The sequence below is a fragment of the Monodon monoceros genome, unplaced genomic scaffold (genome assembly GCF_005190385.1).
Source record: "Monodon monoceros isolate NGI ecotype Baffin Bay Population unplaced genomic scaffold, NGI_Narwhal_1 Super_Scaffold_19, whole genome shotgun sequence".
Lineage (NCBI taxonomy): Eukaryota > Metazoa > Chordata > Mammalia > Artiodactyla > Monodontidae > Monodon > Monodon monoceros.
In genome coordinates this window covers 50,460,929-50,475,724 of record NW_021703775.1, presented here as the reverse complement: position 1 = coordinate 50,475,724, position 14,796 = coordinate 50,460,929, and positions in this window count along the sequence as shown.

The following is a 14,796-nucleotide window of genomic DNA, read 5'->3' as shown; positions in this document are numbered from 1 at the left end:
GTAGCCCCCACCAGTGCTGTGGGAGCCTCCATCACAGCTGGCAGGTGCAGGCTGGATGGCAGTGTGTCCGCCCCTCCTCCCTCTGTGCTCTTCACCAGTCCTTGCTCTGGGCTTCTGAGCAACCAAAAGATTTCTCCCAGCACTCTGCGATTCACCAGAAACTTCCGGAATCCCCCCAGGCCTATCTCTGCCTCTGTCCCTTTTATGATCTAGCTCCGTTGTGTGTAGCTTGGGGAAAAAAAATCTCGCTAATATACATTCATTCATTATTTAAAGGTTGCCACTGTTCTTTCAGGAAGGTTAAGCATGATTAAAAGATGGAATTTTTTTCCACAGGGCACAGCAGAAAAACTAGGGCTCCCGCATTTTTAAGCTGTTTTGGCCAAGCCTTATTGCATAATTTAAAGCCTGTGACTTATTTAGATTTAATTAGCCAAAGGAGCAGCAGCTGCAGGTTCATTAGTATTTATTAAGCGCTCCCAGAGGGCTTGTCCAGGGCTCTTAAGAGCCAAGTGGAGGATCAGCTTTGGACTTGCAAGTTTCCTACACTTAAGTATGAGGGTATCGCAGATAGCGTCAGGAGGTAGGCATTTTTATTCCTCAAGAACAAAGGGGTGGCATCAAAGGGCCTGGGGTCATGAGACGAACCCCACAAACAGCTCTGGCATGAGTCAGTGATTTAGGGACTCGTGGTGACAGGTATGATAACAGCGTGCAGGCTCATGGAAAAGGCAGAGCTATACAAATGAGAGGTGTTAGTAAAAGGTGAGCAAAGGGCTTCCCTGGTGGCGCAGTGGTTGACAGTCTGCCTGCCGATGCAGGGGACACGGGTTCGTGCCCCGGTCTGGGAAGATCCCACATGCCGCGGAGTGGCTGGGCCCGTGAGCCATGGCAGCTGAGCCTGTGCGTCCGGAGCCTGTGCTCCGCAACGGGAGGGGCCCCAACAGTGAGAGGCCCGTGGAATGTGTAGGGATCACCGACCTCACTTTAAGAACTGGGAGAAGTGGAGAGGATCAGAATCGGCTCCAGAGTCTGTGAGGCCCAGCGCAAAAGGACAATGCAGGGTGTCGAGAATTCCAAGGTGGTGACAGCAGAGCCTGAAACCAAGTGTGAGGTCTCCCTGAGCGCAGGGTCCCCCTGAGCATGGGGCCAGGTGCCAATGCCGTGGCAGTCCGCCCATGAGGCCAGCCCTCGAGGTGGATGAAGGAGACCCTCTGGGGTGGGGGGCTTTTGTGGATCCCCTCAAATCCCATCCTGGTCCTCGGCACCCCATCAGCTGGAGGAAGGGGAGCAGGTGCTATGCATTTTGAAAGGGGGTGGGGACCACGGGAGCAGGCCCAGCAGTGGAGGATGCTGAGTCTGGTGGCCTGGGGGGACAAAAGGTCCCCTCCCAGGAAATGCGGGGGTGCCCCTCGTACACGCACCGGCTCTGGAGGCAGAGTCTGGCTGAGCGGGAGGCACCTCTTGGTGTGCAGGTCACGCCCCAGGCTTGCAGCTGCTAATCCCAGGGCTAACAGAAGCAAAGAGCTCTCCAACTCTTGGCGTTTCCCCTCCCTCCTGGCTTCCGCCCCCAGCCCCATTCAGCTGCCCGTTTTTCTCTGGGCTAGAAAATCCCAAAATAGGAGAATAAAGCTACACTTTTTACCCTCATGAGCCTCATTTGTATCAAATGACACAGTCACTTTGCCGCAAACTTTTCATCAAAGGAGCCTTTGTAGGGTCCTGGGGCAGAAAGCAGGCCTTGGAAGACAGCCACCAGGAAGCCGGGCAGAAAGTGCTGAGCAAGGCAACCCTTAGTTTAGGCAGTGTGGGGGGCGGAGGGAGGGAGGCGGGGGAGGGCGGTCTCAGACATTCCCTACCATGGACCTGCTCTCCTCCCAGCACTCTCTTTGACCAGGAGATGCCAGAGCAGTTAATTGTGTGCTGCAGGGACCAACCCACTGCCGGGGGCTCAATCAGTGCTTGAAGCAAATGAATGAACAAGCCAATGAACTAAAGGATACACTAGACAACCTGAGAGAGGATCCCGAGCTCAAGCCTCTGTGAAGATGTGCTGGAGAGGAGAGAAGGGAGCACACGCTTCCCCAGTACCTACTGGGTATTCTGCCCCGTGCAACACACTTTATGTTAACTCATCTCATCCCACGGCCACTCCCTGAGGGAGTGCTATAACCATCCTCACTTTGCAGATGAGAACGAGACTCAGAGAGGTTCAGGAGTTGCCTGAGCTCCCTCGGCAAGAAGGTGGCAGAGGTCAAGTGTGGCGCAGAGCTGAAAGTTGCTTTAAAGAAAGCTACGAAATCTATGTCTCATTTATTTGTATTTGTGAATGACGATTCAGAGCTGCTTTGATAACGTATGTGAAAAGTACTGTTACTGTATTTCACATGGTATTGTGCAGTCCACTATGTCTCTATATTGTGCACACCTACGGGTAGTGGCTTCAAAGGTACTTGGCTTAAAAATCTACCGTTTCATTCCACCCACTCTCTCCCTTCCTCCCACCAAAGGCTGTGGAGGGAAATGTCTCTGAGAGGGGACAAGGACGTAAGTCCTCACTAGCCCAGGAACTTCACACACCTGCTATTTTCTTGGCGAGAGGGAGATCCATACTCAAAGCCCTTGATGCCCCCCACTCCCCTCCCTCCCTCCCATTTCCACCATGTGATGGTGCAGGCCCCCTGTCTAGTTGTTCAAGGGCATCCAGGAATCCAGTCTTTTTATGTGTTGGTTCCATCTTTTTAAGCACTCTATGGACCTAACAAAAGTCTGTGGGCCCACCAGTTCACAAACTTTGAACTTGAGATGTGATTTCCCTTATGATAGAGTCTTCTGTTTCACTCAGAGACATGCTGGGGGGTTTCTTCAAACAGAAAACACTCCTAGTTACGAAAATAGAACGTGATTCACTCCAGCACCGCGTTTAAGCACAGAAGCAGCAGTAAAGCATGCTTCTTCCCTTCACAAATAGCCTCACCTTGAGGTGTTTCAAGAGACAGATCTCTTAATGCATTTCAAATCAGGTTAGAGTGGCAAAAATCCAATTTTCATACAACTTCTTGAAGGAAGATGGGAATTTGGCTCGAGCCTGGATCAGAGTTAAAGAAGGGACAAGGCAGGGGCCTGGGGGTGGGGAAATGAGGCAAGAGAGTGCGTTGAGGGTGGAGGGAAAAGGTGGGTGCCCTCGCTGAGAGACGTGGAGAGAGGCTGGCAACAGCTCTGTGAAGTTGGTGAGACAGAGAGGTGGGTCCTGCGGATCGGAGCCAACTGGAGAGGGGAAGAGGATGAGGGAGCTCCTTAGTTGCCATGGTGACAAAGGAATAAGGAAAGGGGGGGAAAGAGTGAGGGGGGAATATCGGAGAAGAGCTATATTGTGCTGCTACAACCAGCTCTCTCCTCTCCACCCAGGACCCCTGCCTATGACTCCCTGGGCCCTCTGCCACCTCCCCCACCTGACTCCATTCATCCCTGGCGTGGATAAAGTACTATGAAATTACGTCAAGGACATTTAGATCCTATACATGGGTGGTCTGGACAGATACCTACTTACGGTGCATCTGGGTCTCCAAAAGGCCTCTTGAATTCAAAAATATTTTCTCCACTGTCCTGCTATATAAAGCTTACAATTCTACTATTAGGGCAAAATTTCCTGGACTAAGTATTTGTTCATGTTCAATTACAAACCCTCCTTAGGAACTGTAATATCTTGGATATTAACTTCTAGAATCTCATAAATTAATTTATCACATGTAGCAGGGATCTCAGCCTAGGAATGTCCACTACTAGGATTCAGGCATATCTAAATATGTATGATAAATTAGTAGGGCAGACCCCAGACAGGCCAGTTCATAGGATGGTTCCAGTGACATCTGCTATGTGTGTTCAATGTTCATTTCCCCTTGATTTTCTTTTGGGGAACTCCCTGTTCATCAATCTTTGTCCATGAGGTTCAAGGGGGCTGACTTCCAATCGAGGGTGGACCCAAGACCCAGACCTGGCCAATCAGAGCATTCCATCTCCTGGCCAAATGATTGGTTCTGGTGTGGACACATGACCCAAGCCTAACCAATGAGTCTCAGACTTAGGACTTTTGCTGGAACTCCTGGGAAAGATAAACTCTCCACTGGGTACTAAGCAAGCAGAATAAATGTCCAGAGCTACTGGAGGCTGTCTTGTTCCACTTGGGGAAGGCCTCACTGAGAATAAAGCTGACGTGAAGAAAAGCAAAGCCAAGAAGAGATGAGAAGACTCAGGGAAGGAGAGGGAGGGAGGGAGGAGAAGGAGAGAGAGGGAGTCCTTGTTGGCATGATTTGAGCCCCTGGATCCACCTGAAACAGAGACATCCCTAAGCTTTTCAGTTGCTATTAACTTTGATTTAAATTGTGTTTCTGTCACTTGGAACCAAGAGTTCTGAATCATGCAAGGGCTTTCCCATTTGGCTAAGGAGAAGAGGATTACATGAGTTGGAACGGGGGCTCAGCAATAGCTAATGGAGGTGATTTGGCACCTGTTCCCAGCCTGTCCTCTGGAGAAAGCCGTGGGGATGAACCTAAACAAGGGAGTGCGAGAGGCATGGGGAGAAGTGGAGCTATTAGGAGCATACATGAGAACCCACATGTCGAAAGGGAGCCATTTGTCCACTTCTGGAGGGAAAACAGCCCTGCTCTGGCCCCATGAGGGGTTGAGGTATTGATGTCTGTGCCAAGGGAAATGGTGGTAGGACCTTGCTGAGAGGGGATGCCAGTGGGAAACCACAGAGAAGCATAGTCTGTACACTCACAAAAGGCTCCATGAAAAGACCATGAAAGGTCTGGAAGCAACCCAAGTGTCCATCAACTGATGGGTGGATAACTACTGTGTGAGAGAGCCATACAATGGAATATTATTTGGCAATAAAAAGGAATGAAGGGGCTTCCCTGGTGGTGCAGTGGTTAAGAATCCGCCTGCCAGTGCAGGGGACACGGGTTCAAGCCCTGGTCTGGGAAGATCCCACATGCTGTGGAGCAAATGGGCACGTGCGCTACAACTACTGAGACTGTGCGTCTGGAGCCCACAAGCCACAACTACTGAGGCACAGGCCTAGAGCCCGTGCTACGCAACAAGAGAAGCCACCACAATGAGTAGCCCCTGCTCACCGCAAGCAGAGAAAGCCCACACGCAGCAATGAAGACCCAGTGCAGCCAAAAATAAATAAATAAATAAAATAAATAAATTAAAAAAAAAAAAGGAATGGAGCATTGATCCATGCTACCACATGGTTGAACCCTGAAAACATCATGCTAAGTAAAATAAACCAATCACAAAGGACTACATATTTTATAATTCCATTCATATGAAATGTCCAGAATACACAGATCTCTAGAGACAGATTAGTGGTTGCTTAGGGCTAGGGGAACAGAAGGATTGAGGGATGAGAGCTAGGGGTGCACAGTTTCCTTTAGGATGATGAAATGTCCTAAAATTAAATGTGGTGATGGCTGCAAAACCTGAATATGCTAAAAGCCATCTAATTGCACACTTTAAATGGGGAAATTGTATGGTATATAAATTATATCTCAATAAAGCTGTTACCCTCCAAAATGGCTCTTGAGGTACCTGCCCAGTCCGCGTGTGGCAGGGGTAGGGGTGGGGGGTTGGCCTCCAGGAGGCCCAGGGCACATGCTGTAGCTCTTGCTACTCTGGGAGAGAGTGTGCCCTTCGATCCAATAAGAGGGACCTCACTCTGGGCCAGCACTTTAAGAGGGCTCTCCTCTGATTCTTATCTGGTCTCCCCCCTCCCCACAGGGTAAAAAGTCTGTAGGGCCAAGTGGATGTGTACACCACACTCACACCTTCCAAGAACATACCCTAGGCATACAGGACCAAGGAACTCCTTGCCCAGAAGGTCCCAAACCTGTTTCTCCAGCCTGCAGTCAGTCCTCTTCCCCAGGTCCATCCTCCCTCCACAGGGTAGACTGGAATGGTGGTGAGCATAAAAGAGGTGTGACTGGAACCTGGATATGTAGGCTGGATGCCCACATCAGGCCCCTCCAAGGGTGAGGCAGAGCTGGGGGGTGAAGGAGAAGGGGACAGGCCATGGGCCATGAGTGCAGGGTGGTGGGGAGGGGGCCTGGGGCCAGGTCTCCCCAAAACCACCATGTTCCAGCATGGGGATCAGAGGAATATGAGCATTCTCAATCCAAACTTGACCTTCTAGGTCATCATGAAGATTTATTTTTCAAGATAGGAAGCTGGAACATTTAACAATTTGTTAGCTCCCTTTACAGTTGTAAGATATGTAAACACATGGCTTGTGGACCTCCCTTTGTCCTCGTGCTCTGGACCCCCTCAAATATAAAGATCTGATGCTGAGAGATGCTACACTTGAGAGAAATCTATCAGAGCTTTTCTTTCTAATGAATCCTGCTGTGGGGTTTCCCAGGTTGCATTTACTGATTTAGGGAACAGTTCATAGATTCTTTGCTCCAGGCTAAAGAGAAAGCTGATACTTGGCTGCCCACAACCTTGAAGTTTAATGATTTCTCTGAACGTCTCCTCAGCTTAGCCCATGGCTTAGGCACGTAGTGAGGGGCAGGCTGGAGACTGGGTGGTTCCCTGAGCCATACTAAGGAATCCGTGTCTGTCTGGCTCTCTTGTCTTCAGTCTTGTTGTTGTTGTTGCTTTAGGATATAATGCAATAGAGTCCAACTGGCAAGGAATTCTAGCAGAGGCTCATGGGAAACATCTGAGAGCAGGGCTGGGGCAGGCCAGAGAGTATCTCTTCATCCTTCCTTTGTATCTTCCTGACGGCCAAAATCTCTGTGGGATCTTGTGCTAGTGCCTTTAGGGGACAGACCTGCAAGACACACGGTCTCTACCCTCCAAGAAGTTACCATCTGGTTGCAAAATAACACTGACACTGATCATTAAAACACAATATAAAAACCCTAAAATATAACTTAGGGTGTGACATAAAGCGTTTTCAAGACTAGAGATCATCTCGTCCAGAGTTTCTCCTTGGCACTGTTGACACTTTGGGCCACATTGCTTGGAGAGATGGGAGCTGTCCTGTGCATTGCAGGATAGTTAGCAGCATTCCTGGCCTCTACTCACTAGATGCCAGTAACAGGCTCCCGGCCCCAGTTGTGACAACGAGAAATATCTCCAGATACTACCAAATGTCCTGTGGGGGTCAAAACTGCCCCCAGTTGAGAACCATTGCTCTAGTATAAATATCCCCCCATCATTTCCAGTATAATTAATGTCTATAGACAGAGAATTGCAGGAAGCCACATGCGGGGGAGATGATCGTGGGCTGGAGGAGCCTGGTTCTTGGAGGAGAAGGCAGCACCTGAGGCCGTCCTCAAAGGGTGGGTAGGGTTTGGTGAATCCAGCTAGAAGGACAGCACTCCAAGAGGGGAGACAGTATGCTCGAAGACAGAGAGGCTAGAACAAGCAGCGTGCCCCACATGGTTATGAGGTTGTGCAATGCCAAAAGGTGCCCAGTCGAGGGGACAAGTGGGCACTGAAATGCGGCCCACCCTCCCCCGGCCAAGCCATGCCCCTTGGCACTGGGCTGCATCAGTCCAAAGGAAGGGGAGAATTTTTCTTAGTACAGAGGTGTCTTGTGAGCCCCACCTCATATGCTCACGGTGCTGTACTGCCCAAAGAAGGCCTTTTTCTAATGACAAAAGTGCCACAGCAGCAGGCCAAGCCCCCACGAATGAGCACAGCCTGGGATGGAGAGGACAGAGAGCCAGCAAAGTAGCCAGTCCTCCGTCAGGGACTGATGGGGACTCCAGCTTTCTCAGGCCCTCGATGGTCCCACTATGCTCCTCTCCACTCTGATTTCTCTGTGGGGAGCCCCCCAGTCCCCCTGCTCTGCAGAGGCCCCACATGGAAGAATGAGAAGGAAGGTCTTTCAAGAGCTCAAAGTAGGTTGAACCAAAAGGAGAAGGAAAGCTCTAAGAGTCTGGGTCTGAGACAGACAGCAGCCAGTGTGCCTGGCTCAGATCCTTGCTGTTTCCATCCCCTCCTCAGAAAGGCCCTACAGAGAGGTGGTCATCCCTCAGGGAAGGGACCCCTCGCCCCATCACCTTCCCTTTCTTTGCTCATCCATCCAGCAATGGACCAGCACAAACTAAGGTACAGGTGCTCTTGGGAATACATGAAGACCCTCCAAAGGGTACATACTTTGGTGTAAGTCATTTTAGGAGCCTCACATGACGAGTCCTCGACTTCCACAAGCGCTCTCTTATACAGCTGTCCTGTCTGAGCACATGGACGAGGGATGCTGCTTGTTCTCCCTCTTGCTTCGCTTGCACAATCACCCTTCTCCCACCTCCCAAAAGAAAGGCACACTACCTACCTGTCCCAAGTCTTCCCACAGCGCATTGGCTTAGGGAAAAATGCATGGTGCACTGAAAGGACAGTCTAAATGCCAGCATCCATGTGGAGAAAAGGGGTGACTAATGACTGGGCAAATCGACTAGCTTCCAATTCTCTGCTCTCATTCAAACTGAAGGAGAATCTATTCTAGTTGTCAGCTGATAGGTTTTTAATGATCTACCCATATGATCTTTGAGATTAACTCAAAAGGAGTTTATAAAACTGAGCGACATTGCTACAACAAAACTCCCTACATTCCTTTGTACTTATGTATGTGAAAAGATTTCTGAGCTCAGCTCTTGCACCTATTTAAAACACAAAACAAGACAAAACAAATAGAATTAATACTGAACCTTGACCCCTTCTAGCGATGAGTAATATTCATCCATGGATATATGGACTAATTGGGGTAGGGAAAAAAAGCTTCTTCTCATTAAGAGATGTAGTTTCAATTAATCTTTATTTTTTATGCTTCCTTAGTAGCTATTAGATTTTCTAATAGCATTTGTTTTGATTAACTGTATATTAGTTGTCATGGTACAAATCCAGACAAAATATTCTCTAACATTTAGAATCTATGGTCACAAGAAATTTTAAAAATAAATTCATTTTATATACATAGCTTGGTTGGAGAGAAGTATGATAGGGTGATGCATAAAAGATATACAATCATAAAAATGTATTAGGATAAAATTCTGTAGGGAAAGTAGAAGGAAATATAAATTCAAGGAGGAAAAAGAGATGAAATTTTTCCAACTGTTAAGGCAGAATTTCATGTATTTTTTAAAAGGATTACAGTGGGTATCCAATCACTATAGTATTTCATTTAGAAACATTTCTCAGAGTACTGCAACACTTTTATCTTTAAATGTCAATATTTGCGTACACCAGAAAGTACACCCTATGTAACTGTTTAAACCATGGAAAAATTTTGTGTGTTGGCTCCTAAAAATGTGCAAAGGGGTACACATATTTTCCAAAAAAATTTTTGGAGTCTACAAGAAAAACATTTAGAGCACCAGCGTCACAGAGCTTGGCTCTTGCCTGCAAGGGGAGGGCCTACAATGAATGCAAAATCAGCACCTTTGAAGATTCCCTAAAGCTTGAGGGACCTGAGGGCACCCTTAAAGCATTGCCAAGGGGGTGAGGGCTCTCACTATTGTGAAACTGGGCCAAGGAGCTCCCCCTTCGTCCTGTCAATATCTTCCTCCCTCGTCTTTCTCTTCTCACTTGTTTGATTTGCAGCTTTCCTCCAAAATCCCATTCTCTCCACTACAGATGCCCTGTCAGGTCAGTGTGAGATCTGTTCTGCTTTGTTGTGTCCCACCTCACCGGTCCTTTCTCCCAGAAGCCTTCGGGTGGGCGGGCAGTGTCCCCACCCCCCCACCCTCAGCCTCGCTGGCCGCAGTCTAATACCCCATGTACACGCGCAGCACCCACTGCTTCCTCCAGTTTTCTCTTGCTTTGGGCTAGTCCTCACTCCCCAGCTAAGCCATAAGTTTTCTCATCTGTGTCTCCAAACCTCTCTTCTCAGCAGTAAGAGGCGGATAAAAAGAATTAAGCGCGATGAAATTTGAACAGCGCCTGGCACCGAGCCTGGCCTGCAGCCAGAACTTGGCACCCAGCTGCATTCAGCAAATACTTGCTAATCGTGCTGTTGAATTTTCTCGCTGGCCAGTGATTACAGAAGTCTGGGCTTCCTAGCGTCCCCCTTCTTCGCCCAGGGAACCAAAGAGAGTTCCCAAATCCCCAGGTCTCCTTTAGATAGCTTGTCAAGTAGGGGTGACGGAAATGCCTTCCCCCTCCCGCCACCGCTGCTGCCGCCGAGTCCGCTCTGGGTGCCCGAGCCCAGGCTGGCGGGGTGAAGGGGGTGGGGGGAGCTGGGAGCTATGAGGTCATACTCGGGTCACGTGACCGCTGCCGCATCTGTCAACTGTGGTACAATTACTAAGCCGGTCGGGGCTAGCGACATTCAAACCAGTTCTCTCTTCCTCCTCCCTCTCCCAGGCTCTGGGCCCTTTCACACCAAGGGACCGTCTCAAAAGTCTAGGACCCTGAAGGAGTTGGCTTTCACATGCTACAATTTAAAGGGCTGGGATAGAAAGAAAGGAGGGGGTGGGGCGGAGAGAAACAAAAGTCCAAGACTGCACTTACTGCTGCTGCAGTTTGAAAACTGTGCTTAAGGTTCTTTAAAATCTTTTTCTGTCAAAGCAATTTGACATATGTATTACAGAGTCTTTTAAAAATCCTCATACTCTAACCCATTAATTCCAGCTCTAGCATGCTTGTAAGGGAAGTAATCCAAACAGGGGCAAAGGTTTCGGGACACGAAATTCACCGTCTTGTTATTGAAATTAATAAACTATATAACGAAATGGAATAGATTAGGGTATAAAAGAACAATAAAATATTGTTCAGTTGTTAAAAATGGTGATTTCCAAGAATCTTTCATGACATGGAAGATGTATGAAAAAATGACCACAGGGAGTATTTGCTGAGCACTTCCTATGTGCCAGATGTTCTGCTAAACGCTTTCTATGGATTGATTCTTACAACCTAAGTAGACAGATACTATTATTATCCCTCTTCTAAAAACTGTGGCCTAGAGAAGGAAGCTGCCTAAGGTTGACTAGCTAATAAAGTGTGAAAATTGAGGCTTAGCAGTTATCCAAAGGGTTTACCTAAATAAATGGCAGAGGCAGGATTTGAACTCACAGAGTCAAATCCTGAGTCTGGAGACCAGTCTTTTAACCTCCATGCTCTTAACTGCCTGCCCAGTAGTAACTAGCAAGAAATCAGTATGAACACTGCACACACACCATCAGGCCAGTAATATGTATACACACATGTGCCCCTACACACAATATATGAGTAGCAAAAGAGTGGAAGGACAGACACCCACATTTTCACACTGGTATCTGTCAGTGGTACAATTACGAGTGATTTAAGTTTTCTTTATACTACTCTAAATCTTTTAAATTAATACAATGTATATGTATTAATTTAACAAGTAGACAAAATGTTAAATACAGACTGATTCCACTAGAGAGCCCTGTGCCAATTATGGGATTATTTATTATAAGGACAACTTGAAAGTAGCTCAAGTGTCAATTACCTTTTGAATAGTTAAATGAATTATAAAACATATTAGGTGCAATAATTTGCAGGCATGGAAAATGAAGGATACAGAGATCAGGTGATACCGTTATATGAAAAATCAAGGTACAAAATGGTAGGCATATTATGCACAATCACTTGAAAATATTACTGTAAAATATGAAAGAAAGGAGAAAAAGATAACTATATCAGGATGATAAAATTATATGTGATTTTTAAACTTTTCTGAACTTCTATAATGTCTTTTATTTCTTGTATACTAATACAAATATTTTCATTGAGTTAAGGTTCCATATCAAAATTAGCAATGGAGCACATGGGAATCTTTTTTGCCTTTTTAGAATGCTTTCTGTTTTATCTCATTTCATTGACAAAACGCCCCAATGAGAATACTGTAGGCACTTTCTTATCCATTAAGAAAAGTTAAGGCACTGAAATGGTGAATGAGTTACTTGGAGTAAACCAGCAAATGCATGGCAACCCCTGGGACTAGAACCCAGGCCTGCGATCTCCTACCCCAGAACTCTGTCCTATAAACCACACCAATTCCTTTCTGTGAAGGGCTGCATGGTGCTGCCTAGAGAATACAAACTACTATTACAAGACTCCAGACTCTGAGATCCAAGTGTATATTCTCTCAGTGAGCAAGAGCCTGGAGGCAGGGAGCATGCATTGCCCTATTTCTGCTCTTTGTCTTCAGAGTGAGAATGTCTAAGGCCCAAGGCTTCCCCCGCCCCTCCAAAGCCCTCCAAACACACAGCCAACCACGTCCCCAAAAGCAGGCCACCTGCGAACATGCCTTGCTCTTGGTTGGAGAGCGAGGCCAGTAGATGTGCAGTGTATCCTCCCCGACACCCTTTAGTGTACAACCCTGCCCACGGCCCCCACAGGAGAAGGATCAGGGGCCCTACAGGCCAGCATGTGTCAAAGGCCAGTCTCAAACTAGGTAGGCACCAGACAAGCAAGCCTAGAAAGAAAGATCAGGACATACAGACAACCAAGAGGCACATGAAAAGATTCTCAACGTCACTAATTGTTAGAGAAATGCCAATCAAAACTACAGTGAGGTACCACCTCACACCGGTCAGAATGGCCATCGTCAAAATGTCTACAAATAACAAATGCTGGAGAGTGTGTGGAGAAAAGGGAACCCTCCTACAGGATTGGTGAGAATGTAAATTGATGCAGCCACTACGGAGAACAGTATGGAGGTTCCTTAAAAAACTAAAAATAGAGCTACCATATGATTCAGCAATGCCTTGCCTGGGCATATATCCAGAAAAGACAAAAACTCTAATTCGAAAAGATACGTGCACCCCAGTGTTCATAGCAGCACTAGTTACGATAGCCAAGACATGGAAGCAACCTAAATGCCCATCTACAGATGAGTGGATAAAGATGTAGTGTGTGTGTATATACATATATATATACACACACACACAATGGAATGTAAGCCATAAAAAAGAATGAAATAATGTCATTTGCAGCAACATGGGTGGACCTAGAGATTATACTAAGTGAAGTAAGTCAGACAGAAAAAGACAAATATCATATGATACAAGTGAATTTATTTACAAAACAGAAATAGACTCACAGACATAGAAAACAAACATATGGCTACCAAAGGGGAAAGGGGGGATAGGGATAAATTAGGAGTTTGGGATTAACATATACATACTGCTATATAAAATAGGTAAACAACAAGGACCTACTGTATAGCACAGAGAACTATACTCGGTATATATATATATATATATATTTTTTTTTTTTTTTTTTTTTTTGTGGTACGCGGACCTCTCACTGTTGTGGCCTCTCCCATTGCGGAGCACAGGCTCCGGACGCACAGGCTCAGCGGCTGTGGCCCACGGGCCCAGCCGCTCCGCAGCATGTGGGATCTTCCCGGACCGGGGTATGAACCCGTGTCCCCTGTATCGGCAGACGGACTCTCAACCACTGCGCCACCAGGGAAGCCCTATACCCGGTATCTTGTAATAACCTATAACGGAAAAGAATCTGAAAAAGGAAATATATATGTGTATATTATATACATATATATAATACTGAATCACTTTGCTGTACACCTGAAACTAACACAACATTGTAAATCAACTATACTTCAATCAAAAAAAGAGAGACAGAGAGAGAGACAGAGAGAGAGAGAGACAGAGAGAGAGAGAGAGAGAGATCAGAAGAGGTCAAGTGTCAGCAGCAGTGGGTGAAGCCAACAGTGGGGAGCTGGGGGGCTGAGGAACCCCAAGGAACTGGGTCATCAGGCCCTGGTCCCTCATGTAACAGAAGGAGATGTGACTTGCCAGGGTCACACAACAGCCAGACAGAGTAGAAGTAAACCCAATCCACAGCCCAAAGGAACCAGTCAAAGGCCAGGCCCAAACTCCACATCATTCATTCAAGATATAACCAGTGCCATTCCTGCTTACCAGATCTTCCTGATGTCATGGGTCCAGAGCCAGTACCCTGTCCCCAGTCCACTCCCTTCCCGGGGGATCAGGTGACTCCCATGACTCAAGAAGACAAAGAAGTCACAAGCAAGGGAGAAGCTGCCCCTCCAGAGAAACAAATGCAAACTCCAAAGCATGGAAAACAAACCAATGGGCTGAGTCCAGGGGCGTGACAAGTCCAAGCACTCCAGAGCCCAGTGAGGAAAGCTTCCAGGAGGAGGAGTCAGGAGGAGGTATGACTTGAGTGGTCCAGAAGGATAGGTGTGCTATAAAGTTTGAGCTAAAAGAAAACCAGAAGATTCCATAGGTATGGTAACGCACAAGAAGCTAAGAGGGGGAGGGAAGCCTAGGTTTACAAATCCCGATGGCAGGGGAGGGTCCCTAGTAAGGAGAAAGGGAGGTGGAGGTGCTTGGATAGGGTAATTTCTGTAAACAGTACATTTAAGTGTTTGTCCTCAACTTGGAGTGGAAAGCATGGGATACCCGAATATTAGCAGCTCCTGCTACTGAAGACAAAGGTAAAGGTAATGGTACTTTCTGTAAGGAAGGGACGCCATTGGCCCCAGATGCTATTTACAAAGGGCTTTTCAGGAAAAAAAAAAAAGTCTTGCCTATAAAGAGATCTGAGCTGATGGTGACTGGGTGGTTTGTTTTCCTATTTCCATGGGATCTGTGGGGTTTCTTTTGAGCAAAGGAGAGGGGCAAATGCTGTGTTGGGGACCTAACAGAGAAGCAGGGACACAGTAAAATGAGGTCATGCCCCTTCCATGCTTGCAAGCCCTAAGTGGCTTCCCATTGTACTTAGAATAAATTCAGATCCCTTTAAGGGCCGCCCACAAGACCCCTGGGATCT